Below are 8112 nucleotides of genomic sequence, written 5' to 3'. Positions count from 1 at the left end.
TGTAACGTAAATTTAAATAAAATTATACATTATGCCGATAAACCCTGTATATATATATATTATAACCTAATATAAATATATATATATATATATCTGTATATATATATATTATAACCTAATATAAATATATATATATATATATTTATATTAGGTTATAATATATATATATATATACAGGGTTTATCGGCATAATGTATAATTTTATTTAAATTTACGTTACAATTCACTTATGTAGAATCAGTGATACCAATTTACAGAAATTATATGAAATAGCTGTCATCCCATTCAATGAGAGGGAATTTTCATTTTACGTAATTAAAGGTAAGGTATATATATATATATAGGGAATTTTCATTTTACGTAATTAAAGGTAAGGTATATATATATATATATATATATACCTTACCTTTAATTACGTAAAATGAAAATTCCCTCTCATTGAATGGGATGACAGCTATTTCATATAATTTCTGTAAATTGGTATCACTGATTCTACATAAGTGAATTGTAACGTAAATTTAAATAAAATTATACATTATGCCGAAATTTTTGCCATACGATTCTACATGGGGTAAACATCGTTCTGGCTAATTTTGAGCTCAAAACATTGTAGCGTCCGTATATCGGACGCTGTAAGTCGGTGGACGCTGCAATGCTATGGAGTTTTTAGGGGTCGGACGCAACAAATGTAGCGGGATATATTGTTGCGTCCGACCCCTAAAAACTCCATAGCATTGCAGCGTCCACCGACTTACAGCGTCCGATATACGGACGCTACAATGTTTTGACCTCAAAATTGGCCAGAACGATGCTTACCCCATGTAGAATCGTATGGCAAAAATTTTTGTGGAAGCAAAAAATGTCTCAGAATGTCTGGAAACGAATATTGAACGTTTGACATTTTGCCGACAGGTTCGCTACACGATGTATATATCGAGCAGTGTATGTTTTTATTCATTTCTACGATCTTGCCGCGTCCACGAAGTAATATAATTTTCGATACATAACGACGATCATGCTGCGTCTACGCATTACATCGTTAGTATTGCGTCCTCAAGACCGATTACGAGTAGATATTATTTTATATACATAACGACGGTCGTGCTGCGTCCACGCATTACGTCGATAGTACTGCGTCCCCGTAGCCGCTCATGAGAATATACTATTTTTAACTCATAATGACAATCATGATGCTTCCATGCATCACGTCGATAGTATTGCGTCCCAGTGAACGATCACGAGTAGATATTATTTTGAATATACAACGACGGTTATGCTGCATCCACGCATTACTTTGATAGTATTGCGTCCCCCTGGCCGATCACGTTGAAATATTATTATGAATACATAACGACGGTCTTGCTGCGTCTACGCATTACGTCGATAGTACTGCGTCCTCGTAGCCATTCGGAGTACATTGTTAAATATTATTTGAGCGTTTGGTTGAGTAAATCATTAGATTTGGCAACATTTGGTTAATTTACAACGATGCCGCTTGATACTCAGAACTAAGAATCGTCTTACGTGGTTTTTAATGCATAACGACGATTTTGCTGCGTCCACGCATTACTTAGATAGTACTGCGTCCCCATGGCCATTCACCAGTACATTTTTATAAATTATTTGAGCGTTTGGTTGAGTAAATCATCAGATTTGGCAACGTTGGGTTAATTTACAACGATGCCGCTTGACACTAAGAACTAAGAAGCATCCTGCGTAGTTTTTAATGCATAACGACGATCGTGATGCGTTTACGCATGACGTTGGTAGTATTGCGTCCGTTGTTGTTTTTTTTTTTAAGAAAAAGCGTTTTTATGGGAGCGAAACCCGGTCGGCACAAAGTATAAAAAATAAACGTGGTGTTTACAAAGTTATTGTTTTATTTTAAATTAAATATTGTTGTCAATTTAACAAACAATTTATAAGTTCCCGAATATTATCTGAATATAAAATAAATCTTATAGAATAAAATAAAAACCTCAAGATATGAATTGAAATCTAGCAAGAATATCGTAACACAAATTGTGAGGATTATTATTAATATATTTATAGAATTATAACTATATATTTTATCACACCTTCATAAATGCAATGAAAACTTTAACTTAAATGAAATCAACAAAAAATCAAAATATAGAAGAATACGTATGTGAAACATACAGCGAATGCACTAAAATCTAGAACAATATAATAAATCTACTAACAATCTTGCACTTAAACATAAGGAGTATAATTTGAAACATGGACGAACTTCTGGTATACCTATGTATTTAACATTATGTCCACAACCAGATTTTTTAATACTATCCGAGGCACACTCGCATGCAATACATAAAAATATACCAAGTATTCCAAACTACAAACAATATGTCACAAATTATCACAAAGAAAAATTTACTGATATCAATGTTAACGAAATACCAATATGTAACGCAAACTGTTTGTCAATTAATGAATCTAAATAATTAGCTAATTAATATAATCGCATGTATCGAATACATAGCTCTATTATACCCTTATAGTCCAGTAGGTACCCAAGCGATTCTTTCAGAAACTTGATCAGGGTGCTAAGGCTGTGAACATCTTGGAATAATTATCGATAATAACATCAAATGGAAAAGTCAAATAAACTCCACAGTAGACAGAATGAGAAAACTCATCATTGTGTTTTTTGGACTTAGAAATACTGTATCATTAAAAATACTTAAAGGTATTTATTTTGCACTTGCACATTCTACACTACTACAATATGAAATCGTGGTTTGCGGGGGGGGGGGGGTGCGTATAAATCATACCTACGTCCACTTGTGACAATTCAAAAAATATTAATAAAAATCATATTTAAAAAAGCCATATAACTATCCAACAATAAATGTTTTCCAAGATTTCCCGGTTCCCCTTCTCACAAAAATTTATGACAAAAATACTCGTACATTAAGAACTTCAATTACATAAAGATTTATTTGATAAAAATAATATTCCATAATTAATTTTAAGCTAAATAATTATTTATATTGGAGGACTAACCGTACCACTTGTTCGAACTACAACAGCAAAACATCATTATTTATTTAACGGTATAAAATTATTCAATAAATTACTCCTGGATATATTTGAGGAAAATTATGACAGTTACAAAAAAAAACAATTTAAAATTCTCTAATACCACCTAATAAATTTTCTTATTGTTTTAAATTATTTATTTATTAATTTTATTTCAGGGAAATCAACAGTTTACAATGTGGTTCATTTATACACGTGTAATTTACCTAACTGAGAAACCAATTGCAGATTTCCGCAATATTCTATTCTATTATGTATGTAAAAATTTAAAAACTATACTTACAAGAACTAAAAAATATTAAATTTATCGAAGAAAGCAAACACTTAGTGGCTTGACATTATACAAAATGAAACAAATACTTTGTTTTAAACCACTTTATTTTAATTTATATTTCGTCGACCGGTTTGGATTGAACCCAAATATTGTATAAAATAAATATAAAGTGGTTTAAAACATAGTATTGTTTCATTTTGTAAAAAATATAACGTTATTCAAGAGGGAGATTATTATAACATGAGATTATTTTAACTGGAGATTATTATAACAGGAGATTATTAAAACAGAAGATTATTATAACGTAATACTACATAATATATGTCATTACATAATATAATAACATTTTATGCAGTTTGGTACACGTTTAATACATTTTTAATATAGTTTTAATATTTATTTTGGTTACATTGAAGAAATCAGATAGAATGTTATTATACATATGTTGAACATATTCTTCTAAGACAAGCATTTTTATTTTACTAGATTACATGAGCGTGTGTGCCGTGTAGGTACTTTCAAATCAATTCTGCTTAATAAACTCCACATATTGTGTTTCTGCTTATCATTCCTTGGTATTATTTATAACTAACCTGTTTTTATTACTTTTATTGTATTTTCTTGTAAGGCTATTAATAGTTTTTGTAATAATATTTGCAATATAAATATGTAAAAATATATTGTTGTCCTCTCCTAAGCACAAGCATCTTACTTATCAGAAAAGTGATTTAAATATTATTTAATATTATGTTGTAAATATTGCAACACTAAAGATGTTAAGAAATAAAAATAAAAAAAATATTTTTATTTTGAACTTAATGGTATTAATATGTTTAACTCATTAATTAAAATATTGCAAATTGAGGTTGAACTAATTAAGTTAAATATAAAAACAGATATTATTATATTGAATACGTAACGACAGAAGTTCTGCGTCGATGGTATTGTATCCTCGTGACCAATCACGAGTAGATATTATTTTGTATACATAACGACGGCCGTGCTGCGTCCACGCATTTCGTCGATAGTATTGCGTCCCCATGGCCGTTGGCGAATTTGTACATTTTTATGTATTGTTTGAGTCCTTGGTGAAGCAAAACGCCAGATTTGGCAACATTCAGTTCATTTACAACGTTGCCACTTCGCACTCAGAACTAAAAAGCGCCTTGCGCGGGTGGACATTTTTGTAAGATGGTTTACAGTGGACGGTAAATTGATATCCCGACCTAAAAATGTCCAACCGCCCTCTGCAATGGAGCGAACTGGCGCGTTATGAAATGATACATTTTTACTAAGGATATCGTTGTAAAAAAAATTGTCGCACGCCTGCGCCCAGTAGGTACGTTTGTATACAAGGTGCAACAAGATATTCATTCAAACTTCTCACTATCAATAGACAGTTTGTTGTCAGGTCTGGTGTGTTTCTGGATGTCAAAAAAATAAAACATAAATATATATACATATATTTTTTAAATACCGCACAAGAGTCTCAACCGCTCCCGTCTGGAACAGCGAGACTGTGGCATCCCCAATCTGAGTACAAGGGTGAAGGTATTGGCGAGGGGAAGAAGATGGGGAAAAGAAATATAGAAAAGTACCTGGATATTTATATCTGGTCACCAAACACGGCAAAAGCTTGGAAATAACGTTTCCATTCGGAATGGTGGTCACACACCAGGGCGATAATGAGAGTATATTTCACTCTGAAACGTGCTGCAAACACACTTTATATTATGTTTAATGTATTAATTGTGAAATAACACAAACAAATAAAAATTTATTTGCGCACGCCGGGTTTGACAATCAGATTACGGGCTTCGGATTGCGAGTCGAGAGTCTTATCTCTCAACCACAGATGCTGTAATTAATTAATTAATTCACTATGAACGTGAAAACTTCACTAGAAAAGTAAGAAATATTTTGTGTTGTTTATTTATTTGTTAATTTATTTATTACACCTAATAGACGTTTACATTCTAGTTTAATAGTTGAGTATCGCAGTTATTATAAATTCTTCAAAATTAAAACAATAGAGAAAACAAAATAGAATGAAAAAAAAAAGTGTTACAACAAAAGCGTATAATAAAATAAGACACATTGCTAAAAATGATAAGAAGTCTCACATAAGTAGATATTCAAAATAAAGAAAAGATTGCAAAAATTATAGATGTCTATTTGTCTCGATATACATATAAAAGAATTAAAATAAACAATATTTATATTGATTATTTTTAAGGTGAAATATATCTCCCATATCAGAATAAGTCATGTAATCCTAAGGGGTTTAATAATATAAGGGGCATAACAACGGCCTAAATTTACCTTTTGAAACTCTCAAAACAAATCCAAGAGTCTTAAGGGCCTTATATACGGAAGACGTAAAAATTAAATCGACCTTCAAAACGCCATGTAACAAACAAATAATATACACTCGGACGTAAGAATATATTATTTAGTATGGACGTGAAACCTTTATCAGAATAGTCAGCAATATACGGCAGACGTAACAAATAAATTAGAGTGAACGGACGTGAAACCTATATTAAAAGGAACCTTCAATATACAAAAAATATACACCCGGACGTGAGTATGTACGTGACGCTAGAAATGTATGAAAGTGTAATAAACATCAAAACCTGCATTATTATGAATATTAAAAAAATATGATATTAGCGATTATCGTGAGTAAAACATAGTGCAATATTCACAAAAACAATCTAAAAAAAAGAACTAGAAGTGCTGGACGCCCAAAGACGGATTTACGCACGGACGCAATAAATGTTGTGGGACCTATATATATATATGTAAAAAATGGAGTAAAAAATGTTATGGGCACTTTGCTGTCCGGTAGCATTTTTTTTTCAATTAAAAACAAAAAAATTAAAAATTTCCACACTACATCACTGTCATCGGCATCGCTTTTCGTGTTCAACAGCTGTTATAAGCAAGTATGTCGAAAAGCGTTTTCGCTCTTTCGCACACACTAAATAATAAAATTCAAAAATGAGACGAATGGTGCCGTGCCATTTCGTTGTGATTGTAAAAGTGCGCCAATATAGGTACACACGTGCATTATTCAACGGAATTCGAATAAAATATTGCCAGATGGGTTTTCAAACTTTGACAAAGGATAAAACAGTGGTGACATGTGGTGAAAATATTAATAATACATTTTTTATTAAAACAAAAACCTTACCGCACAGCAAAGTGCACATAAGATTTTTTACTCCAAATGTGCTAAGGAATAGCTGGTTAAAGTTTGTCGGGTACGTGCCGATACACCTTGTATATATATAGTACTAATTACTTATAAATAACTACATTAATTTACTGTACTTTGATAAATAAATCATATTTATTAAGTCAAATTAATTTAATTACTAAATCAATTAGTGACGTTACTTCATCTAAATGGCCCAACTCCTTTATTTTATTTACTGATGGCTCCAAATATGCAGACTCTCTTAACTGGGGTATAGATATAATCGGTTATCATAATAATTCTGATAACCGAATATCACGTGCAATTTAAAACCAATTATCAGCCGAGTGCATTGAAATAATTGAATCTCTCAAATATATAATGAAAACTAATTTTAAACACTCCCTTGATCTCTCTGGTTCTCTGAGTTCCACCAAAAAATTTAAATCCAGTCCTTTTCTTCATCCTTCTGATCACTTTGTACGCCTTATTCGAGTGCAGATAGCTTCCACTCAAAGCTCTGGTAAAACCATAACTCTGAGCTGGATTCCTGGACATGTTGGCATAGTGGGTTATGCTACTGCGGATTCCTTGGCAAAACATGGAGCACCCAATCCCATTGTCTCCCTCAAAAACTACATTCCTTTATCTGACATTTTTTCCACCCTCAATGATAGATCAAAATCAAATCAAATCAAATCAAATCAAATCAAATCAAATCAAAAATTACTTATTCTAAAATAAAAATTAAAAAAGGTGTAGCTTATGGGTAGACCCCATTTCTTCCAGCTAACCACATTTATTTAATAACAGTGTTTATATAATATTATTTGTTTTATTATAATAATTACAATGTTTATACAGATAAAATAACAATATACCAATGAAAAAATAAAAAAATACAAATATATATACCAATAAAAATAGGCGTTTCATTTACGTGAGGTATTCACTCAACGTGTAGTGACATTTATTAACAAGGAAAGTGTTTAGTAACGATTTGAATTTGTGTGTATCTTGTATTTGTTTAATGTTATGTGGAAGGTTGTTATATACTTTAATGGCCATGTAGTATGGTCCTTTCTGGAATATTGTTTTGTTTGCTTTTGGTATTAGTAAGTTTTCTGTTAGCCTTGTAGCGTATTTATGTGTTGAGTTTTTTAGTGGGAACTTGTCTGTAGATGATCGCACTAACATGCATAACTCCATTATATATAGGTATGTCTGTGACTGTCAGAATTTTCAGATTTTTTAACATAGGTCTCCATGAATCTAAACGATCAGAGTTTGTAATTTTTCTTATGCATCTCTTTTGTATGATGAAAACATCTTTAGCGTTTACCGAGTTTCCCCAAAAAATAATACCGTATTTTATTATTGAATATACATAACTGTAGTATGCGGCGATTACTGATTCGGTGTTTAATATTTTTCTCAAGGTACCCAGAACATAAGTGTTATTTACAGACTTGGTGGTACTCAATAATAAATAGAACGCGTGTTCAAATATAATGTTTATTAACAATTTAGTACGGATTGACTACTTCTATCTTCTGAGCTGTCGGTTGGGAAA

This window comes from Hesperophylax consimilis, chromosome 20 (assembly GCF_061612785.1).
Source record: "Hesperophylax consimilis isolate HC1 chromosome 20, BYU_Hcon_1.0, whole genome shotgun sequence".
Lineage (NCBI taxonomy): Eukaryota > Metazoa > Arthropoda > Insecta > Trichoptera > Limnephilidae > Hesperophylax > Hesperophylax consimilis.
This window is presented reverse-complemented; position numbering follows the sequence as displayed.